Source organism: Choloepus didactylus, chromosome 4, assembly GCF_015220235.1.
Source record: "Choloepus didactylus isolate mChoDid1 chromosome 4, mChoDid1.pri, whole genome shotgun sequence".
Taxonomy (NCBI): domain Eukaryota; kingdom Metazoa; phylum Chordata; class Mammalia; order Pilosa; family Megalonychidae; genus Choloepus; species Choloepus didactylus.
This window is the reverse complement of record NC_051310.1, coordinates 128,458,200-128,468,002: the sequence shown is the minus strand read 5'-3', so window position 1 is coordinate 128,468,002 and position 9,803 is coordinate 128,458,200.

Sequence of the window (9,803 nt, the reverse complement as noted above, 5' to 3'; positions counted from 1 at the left end):
CATCTTCAGTACATTGTTTCTGATCGCAAAGGGGTTGTTGATACAGGTGCACCTAATCCTTAGTTTACTCAGAGAACTTGATCAATTCTAGACTAAAGTAAGGCCTGAGCAAATGTCTCATCTCCTTCCTCCTAAAATGCTGAAGTGAAAAAAGGTGCTGGAAGAAAAGAAAGCCATTAACAGATCAGAAATCAAGGAAGTCCTGGTAGACAGAAAACAGCTATCATTACCATTCACTAACCTACACAATTAACTAAGAAAAAGTGAGATATAAATGCTGGGAAAAACTATTGTTATTTGCTGGTTACCTAAAAGATTGAGAATCCACTGAACCGTGAGAACGAAGGAGAGGTCAAAAAAGCCAGATTTAGAATTTACATTAAGTTTTTTTATGGCAGCCAGATGAAATAATAAATGCCAGGGGGAAAACCTGATTCTATGACTCAGGACTGAATTTCAGTTGCAACTAAAGTTGGAAATTTATGGAGTCCCATGCACAACCAGATTAGGAGACTTAAGCAAAATCATCATGTGTTTCTCCATACCCCATTTCACCCCCAAATCTCTGACCTCTGAGTGATCTTCTCTTTTAGGCAATGAAACATTGTTATGTGTTGTATGTTTTAAGAGACAACAAAAAAGGAAATTGTTGGCAATTCAAGTCACTCCTAAATATAACTGTCTTATTTAATCCCAAGGAAAACTAAGCTTTTTTTGGGGGGGAGGGGGGAAGATACATAAACTAATTTAGACTTCAAAGGTATTTAACAAGTTATTGAAGTCAGAGAAATAGATACATTCTTAATATATTAACTTTAGAAAACTAAAAGGCCAAGGAATTAGATTAAGGGATTTAAAAATATCAATTCTTTATCAAAGGCTTTAATATTACATTCTTTATTAAACTGGGACATGGATGTCTTTTGGTACCATTTTGCCCCTGAACTACTGCATGATAAATTAGTCAGCAGCACATGAAATCATGGATAGATGAAAGGCTCATATTCACTCTTTTCCAAATACATAAATTTATTACACGTGCAAAAAGCACCACATCTCCCATTTAATGGAATGCAATTTCTTCTGCAATCCTTTGGAGCAGCAATGAGCCCTTACACTCCCTGTTTCCCCCACTCAAAGAAGGGCACTCAGGAGGCTGGCAATGTGTAGATAGCCTTCATTCTATTACCTCCAGTACTTCTCAGGATTTAAAACACTGGCTGAATTATCACTGCAGGACTCCTTGTATGCAAACAGGTAAAAATGTCTCAGAGAAGCTGGTTATTTCTGTTCTTGTTCTCTCATATTGCTGGACACAGTAAGGCTGGTACATTTTTCAGAACTTATTACCAAGGAGTCCAGAAATAGATAAAGACTGTTGCTATAATTTATGAGAACAGATGGGACCAATAGTCTTTTCCAAAAATATGACAATACAGATGACCTGAATAAGCTACAAAAGTCAGATTTACAGATTCAATCAATCCCAATCTGCTTTGCAGAAATGGAAAAGCCAATTACCAAATTCATATGGAAGGGTAAAGAGCCCTGAATAGAGAAAACCATCTTGAAAAGGAATAAAGTTGTAGGCCTCACACTTTGATTTTAAAACTGATTACAAAGCTACAGAAATCAAAACAGCATGGTACTGGCACAAGGACAGACATATAGACCAATGGAATAAAATGGAGTTCAGAAAGAAACCTTCACATCTATGGCCAATTGATTTTTGACAAGGGCGCCAAGTCCACTGAGTCAGGAAGGAATAGTCTCTTTCACAAATGTTGCTGGGAAACTGGATATCCATATGCAAAAGAATGAGGGTAGATCCCAACCTCTTACCATATAGCAAATTTAACTCAATGATATCAGATAACTAAATATAAGAACCAAATATGAGAACCCCAAACTACAAAACTCCTAAAAGCATAATAAGGAAACATATTCATGATCTGGTGTTAGTCATTGATTTCTCAGGTCTTACACCAATATCATGACCACCACCACCACCAAAAAAGTAGCAAAATGGAACTTCATCAAAATTAAAAACTTCTATGCAAAGGACTTTAATCAATAGGGTAAAAAGACTATCTACAGAATGGAAGAAAATATTTGGAAACTTTATAACTGATAAGGGTTTAATAGCTAGAATATATAAAGGAATCCTACAACTTATCAAAAAGACAAACAACCCAATTTTAAAAATGGGCAAAAGACCTGAATAGAGATTTCCCTAAGAAAATATTCATATGGCCAATAAGCATACAAGATGCTCAACATCATTAACCACTAAGGAAACGAAAATCAAAACCACAATAAGCTATCATTTCACACCCACTAAAATGGCTACTATTAATATAAAAAAGAAAAAATAATAAATTTTGGAGAGAATGTACAGAAATTGGAACACTTGTTCATTGTTGGTGGGAATGTAAAATGGTGCAGCCTCTGTGGAAGACAGTTTGGCAGTTCCTCCGAAAGTTAAGTATAGAGTTTCCATATGATCCTGCAATCCCACTTCCAGGTATATACCTAAACAAACTGAAAGCAGTGACTTGAACAGATATTTGCACACCATGCTCACAGTGGCATTCACAACTGCCAAAAGGTAGAAGCAACCCAAGTGTCCATCAACAGACAAATGGGTAAACAAAATGTGGTATATACATACAATAGAATATTATTTGGCCATAAAAAGAAATGAAGTTCTGATGCATGCTACAATGTGGATGAACTTTGATGATATCATGCTGAGTGAAATAAGTCAAACATAAAAGGATAAATATTCTATGATCTCATTTATGAGAAACAATGAGAATATGTGAATTTATGTAGTCAGAAACTAGAATACAGGTTACTAGGGGCCAAGGGGAGGGAGGAGGGTGTGCTGGTTTGAAGCTGCTGTGTGCCACAGAAAAACCATGTTCTTTTAATCCATTCCTATGGGTGTAGACCTATTGTGGGTGGGACTTTTTGGTTAGGTTATTTCAATTGAGATGTGACCCAGCCCATTCAAGGTGGGGTCTTACTCCTTTACTGGAGTCCTTTATGAGGATAAAAGACAGAAAAATCCCAGAAAGAGCTGAGAGAGAAACACCCAGAGAAGTTTGGAGAGATCTTAGAAAAAAAGCCCCTGGAAGAGCTGAGAGAGAAAAGCCCTGGAGAGGCTAAGAGAGGACCCACAGAAGTTCAGAGAGGAGGCCACTGGAGCGAGCAGCTGAAAGCAATGGAACCCAGGAGTGAAGGACCAGCAGATGCCAGCCATGTGCCTTGCTATCTGATAGAGGCACCCTGGATGCCAGCTGCCTTTCTTTAAAGAAGGTATTATCCTGTTGATGCCTTAATTGGGATATTTTCATGGCCTTAGAACTGTAAATTTGTAAACTAATAAACCCCCACTGTAAAAGTCAACCCATTTCTGGTATATTGCATCAGGGCAGCTTTAGAAAACTGAAACAGTGGGAAATCGGGAATTAATGCTTAATTGGTACAGAGTTTCGGTTTGGGGTGATGGAATTTTTGGTGATGGAGGCACAACATCATAAAAGTGATTAACACCACTGACTTATGTATTTGAAGGTGGTTAAAATGGGAAGTTTTAGGTTTGTATGTGTCACCTGAATAAAGAAAAAAATAAAAAAACCCATAGAACCATACAGAGTGAATCCTAATGCAAACTGGACTATAGTTAGTAGTATAATTATAATAGTATTTTCATTCACTTGTAAAAAGGTGCCACACTAATGCAAAATGTTAATAATGGGGAGAGCTGTGTGTATGCAGAAGAGGTATATGGAAACTACTTTCTGCATGATTTTTCTGTAACCGTACAACTGCTCTAATAAGAAAAATGGAATAAACAGACTGGATAAAATGTAAATTGTGATACAGTCACACAATGAATCTAATATATACATAAATTGTAATACATTCATGTAAACAACAGTTAACAGAAACAGACCACAGCTATAACCATCAACATAGATTAAAAAAAAAAAAAAAAAGGAAAAGGAAAATACCAATAGACAACCTATAATTAGGAATTCTTGATGAGTGAGGATTTGTAATAAGCAGTTCAACATAGTGGATAGAGGCTGCCACTGAACCTTGTCACTTCAAGAAAGAATACTCGAAGGCGGGGCAAGATGGCGGAGCGGTGAGGAGCAGAATTTCGTCCCTCCCCTAGAGCAGCTGGCAATTACCCAAGAACTATATGAAACAGTGTTTTCGGGGTCTCCAGTAACCAGTCACACATTGGACACAAGTTTGGAATTGGAGGAAAAGCTGAGATCGCAGCGAACATTGTAAGTTCCCCGGACCAGGGGTCTGGCGCCCCTCCCCACCCAGACCTCACAGACTGTCTTGCTGCCGGCTCCCTGAAAGGGGGAAAAAAAAAACAAAAAATAGCAATCTGCTGAGGGCAAGAAGGGAGGCTCAAACCAGCCTCAACTGCAGAATTAATTAACAAATTAATTAACTAACTTTGGGAGCTGGGGTGCTAAAGAAGGGCTGGGCTCCAAGAAGTGGGGGCACGTAAAAGCAGGCACCCATTCCCAGACTCCAAAAAAGCCATTTTTTTTTTCCCCTTACATTTTGTCCCTTCTGGCTTCTCACTGATCCCTTATCTTTTTGCATTTCAATAGCCCCCGGCAGGGGTGGAACTGAAGCGGCTGGAGAGTAACTATCAGACAATAGCCCAAAGCATATCTTTAAATGCTCTATTCTGACACTGACAAAACTTCCAGGCTGGGGAAAGACATTTAAAAGAGACTTTTTTTTTTTCTTTTTCTTGATTTCTTTTCTACTTTTTTTTTTTTTTTAATCTAAAAGTAATATATGTGGCTATTTTCTATCGGAAAGCCCAGGTTGAGGGACTAGGCTGGGCTTGAGGGGAGACAGAGTACCCACAGTGTCTTTGAATTCCGTATTCACTACTGAAGGCCTCCACCCCCGTCTTTAATTGGCAACTCAGGCTGACCAAGGAATCTACCTGGAGAGGCCCCAAAGAGGAGAGAGGAGAAGGGAATAGTGCCCCTGAGAGACAACTGGAATTCTGAGGATTGGGAGAGTGGAGGGAGGCCCAGCTCAACTGGCAGTCCTCCTTCTGGGAATTCAGACCCCAGGGGCTGGAATTCAGATTCCAGCTTCAGTCAGCCATGAACCTGACAGGATCAGAGTCACCAGGAAAACTAAAGGCTCCATACCTCCTTACACTGGTCGGGGAGCTGCGGGCTGGCCAGCGCCACCTGCTGGACAGGAGAGGAAAAGCACCAATTCTAAAGGCCTCATAGGAGGGTCTCATTCTCAGGAAAACTCCATACCCTCCCAATGAGACCTGGGCCTCACTAGACTGGGAAAATCTGACTAGGGTCGACCATATCTGAGGAGACCCACTCACACAAAGATTACATGGAGGCAGAGCAAGAAACAGAAAAAACAAGAGGGGAAAAATTCTGATCAACTAAATAGAACCTAAGTTAGAGGTCTAGAATAAGTTGAACTGAATAACAGAGGTGAGAAAACAAAGCCAACCAACAAGAAAACCACTAGGTAAAAGACAGAAAACAAGCTCCAAAATAAACTAATCAAGAGAATCAGATGCCTAGACAACTTAAGATAACAAGCCATACCAGGAAACACGAAAACATGGACCAGCCAAAGGAACAAACTAATAGCTCAGCTGAGACACAGAAGTGGAGGCAACTAATGCTAAACAAATTTGATGAAATGAAGGAAGATATAGCAAAAGAGCTGAAGGATATAAACAAGACACTGGCTGACCACAAAGAAGAATTCATAAACTTAAAAAAACAAATGGCAGAACTCATGGGAATGAAGGCCACAATGGAGGAGATGAAAAACACAATGGAGGGACACAACAGTAGATTTGAACAGTCAGAAGAAAGGATCAGTGAACTGGAAGACAGGTCATTCAAATTCATACACACAAAAGAACAGATGGTGGAAAAAATGGAAAAATATGAGCAGGGTCTTAGGGAGCTGAGTGACAACATGAAATGCACAAATATATGTGTTATGGGTATCCCAGAAGGAGAAGAGAGGGGAAAAGGGGCAGAAAGAGTAATAGAAGACATATTCACTGAAAATTTCCCAACTCTTATAAAAGACAGAAAATTAGAGATTCAAGAAGTACAACGTACCCCAAATAGAATAGATCCCAATAGACCTACTCCAAGACACTTACTGGTCAGATTGTCCAATGTCAAAGACAAAGAGAGGATTCTGAAAGCAGCAAGAGAAAAGTAATCCATCACATACAAGGGAAGGTCAATAAGACTATGTACAGATTTCTCTGCAGAAACCATGGAGGCAAGAAGACAGTGGCATGATATATTTAAGATACTGAAAGAGAAAAACTGCCAACCAAGAATTCTATATCCAGCAAAACTTTCCTTCAAAATGAGGGAGAGATTAAAACATTTTCAGACAAACAGACACTGAGAGAGTTTGTGAATAAGAGACCAGCACTACAAGAAATACTAAAGGGAGTGCTACAGGCTGATAGGAAAAGACAGGAGAGAGAGAGTTGGAGAAGAGTGAAGAAATGAAGATTATCAGGAAAGGTAAAAGGAGAGGAAAAAATAAGATATGACATGTAAATTCCAAAAAACAAAATGGTAGTAGAAAGTACTGCCCTTACAGTAATAACACTAAATGTAAATGGATTAAACTCCCCAATAAAAAGACACAGACTGGCAGAATGGATTAAAAAACAGGACCCATCTATATGCTGTCTACAAGAAACTCACTTTAGACACAAGGACAAACATAGACTGAAAGTGAAAGGTTGAAAAAGATATTTCATGCAAACAACAACCAGAAAAAAGCGGGAGTAGCTATATTAATATCAGACAAGTTAGACTTCAAAAGCAAAACAATTAAAAGACACAAAGAAGACCAATAAGGAAATTGAAAACCTAAACAATCTGATAAATGAATTAGATTTAACAGACATATACAGGACATTACATCCCAAATCACCAGGATACACATACTTTTCTAGTGCTCATGGAACTTTCTCCAGAATAGATCATATGCTGGGACATAAAACAAGCCTCAATAAATTTAAAAAGATTGAAATTATTCAAAGCACATTCTCTGACCACAATGGAATACAATTAGAAGTCAATAGCCATCAGAGACTTAGAAAATTCACAAATACCTGGAGGTTAAAAAACACACTCCTAAACAATCAGTGGGTTAAAGAAGAAATAGCAAGAGAAATTGCTAAATATATAGAGACGAATGAAAATGAGAACACAACATACCAAAACCTATGGGATGCAGCAAAAGCAGTGCTGAGGGGGAAATTTATAGCACTAAACGCATATATTAAAAAGGAAGAAAGAGCCAAAATCAAAGAACTAATGGATCAACTGAAGAAGCTAGAAAATGAACAGCAAACCAATCCTAAACCAAGTACAAGAAAAGAAATAACAAGGATTAAAGCAGAAATAAATGACATAGAGAACAAAAAAACAATAGAGAGGATAAATATCACCAAAAGTTGGTTCTTTGAGAAGATCAACAAGATTGACAAGCCCCTAGCTAGACTGACAAAATCAAAAAGAGAGAAGACCCATATAAACAAAATAATGAATGAAAAACGTGACATAACTGCAGATCCTGAAGAAATTAAAAAAATTATAAGAGGATACTATGAACAACTGTATGGCAACAAACTGGATAATGTAGAGGAAATGGACAATTTCCTGGAAACATATGAACAACCTAGACTGACCAGAGAAGAAACAGAAGACCTCAACCAACCCATCACAAGCAAAGAGATCCAATCAGTCATCAAAAATCTTCCCACAAATAAATGCCCAGGGCCAGATGGCTTCACAGGGGAATTCTACCAAACTTTCCAGAAAGAACTGACACCAATCTTACTCAAACTCTTTCAAAACATTGAAGAAAATGGAACACTACCTAACTCATTTTATGAAGCTAACATCAATCTAATACCAAAACCAGGCAAAGATGCTACAAAAAAGGAAAACTACCGGCCAATCTCCCTAATGAATATAGATGCACAAATCCTCAACAAAATACTTGCAAATCGAATCCAAAGACACAATAAAAAAATCATACACCATGACCAAGTGGGGTTCATTCCAGGCATGCAAGGATGGTTCAACATAAGAAAATCAATCAATGTATTACAACACATTAACAAGTCAAAAGGGAAAAATCAATTGATCATCTCAATAGATGCTGAAAAAGCATTTGACAAAATCCAACATCCCTTTTTGATAAAAACACTTCAAAAGGTAGGAATTGAAGGAAACTTCCTCAACATGATAAAGAGCATATATGAAAAACCCACAGCCAGCATAGGACTCAATGGTGAGAGACTGAAAGCCTTCCCTCTAAGATCAGGAACAAGACAAGGATGCCCGCTATCACCACTGTTATTCAACATTGTGCTGGAAGTGCTAGCCAGGGCAATCCGGCAAGACAAAGAAATAAAAGGCATCCAAATTGGAAAACAAGAAGTAAAACTGTCATTGTTTGCAGATGATATGATCTTATATCTAGACAACCCTGAGAAATCGACGATACAGCTACTAGAGCTAATAAACAAATTTAGCAAAGTAGCGGGATACAAGGTTAATGCACATAAGTCAGTAATGTTTCTATATGCTAGAAATGAACAAACTGAAGAGACACTCAAGAAAAAGATACCATTTTCAATAGCAACTAAAAAAATCAAGTACCTAGGAATAAACTTAACCAAAGATGTAAAAGACCTATACAAAGAAAACTACATAACTCTACTAAAAGAAATAGAAGGGGACCTTAAAAGATGGAAAAATATTCCATGTTCATGGATAGGAAGACTAAATGTCATTAAGATGTCAATTCTACCCAAACTCATCTACAGATTCAATGCAATCCCAATCAAAATTCCAACAACCTACTTTGCAGACTTGGAAAAGCTAGTTATCAAATTTATTTGGAAAGGGAAGATGCCTCGAATTGCTAAAGACACTCTAAAAAAGAAAAACGAAGTGGGAGGACTTACACTCCCTGACTTTGAAGCTTATTATAAAGCCACAGTTGCCAAAACAGCATGCTACTGGCACAAAGATAGACATATAGATCAATGGAATCGAATTGAGAATTCGGAGATAGACCCTCAGATCTATGGCCGACTGATCTTTGATAAGGCCCCCAAAGTCACTGAACCGAGTCATAATGGTCTTTTCAACAAATGGGGCTGGGAGAGTTGGATATCCACATCCAAAAGAATGAAAGAGGACCCCTACCTCACCCCCTACACAAAAATTAACTCAAAATGGACCAAAGAGCTCAATATAAAAGAAAGTACCATAAAACTCCTAGAAGATAATGTAGGAAAACATCTTCAAGACCTTGTATTAGGCGGCCACTTCCTAGACTTTACACCCAAAGCACAAGCAACAAAAGAGAAAATAGATAAATGGGAACTCCTCAAGCTTAGAAGTTTCTGCACCTCAAAGGAATTTCTCAAAAAGGTAAAGAGGCAGCCAACTCAATGGGAAAAAATTTTTGGAAACCATGTATCTGACAAAAGACTGATATCTTGCATATATAAAGAAATCCTACAACTCAATGACAATAGTACAGTCGGCCCAATTATAAAATGGGCAAAAGATATGAAAAGACAGTTCTCTGAAGAGGAAATACAAATGGCCAAGAAACACATGAAAAAATGTTCAGCTTCACTAGCTATTAGAGAGATGCAAATTAAGACCACAATGAGATACCATCTAACACCGGTTAGAATGGCTGCCATT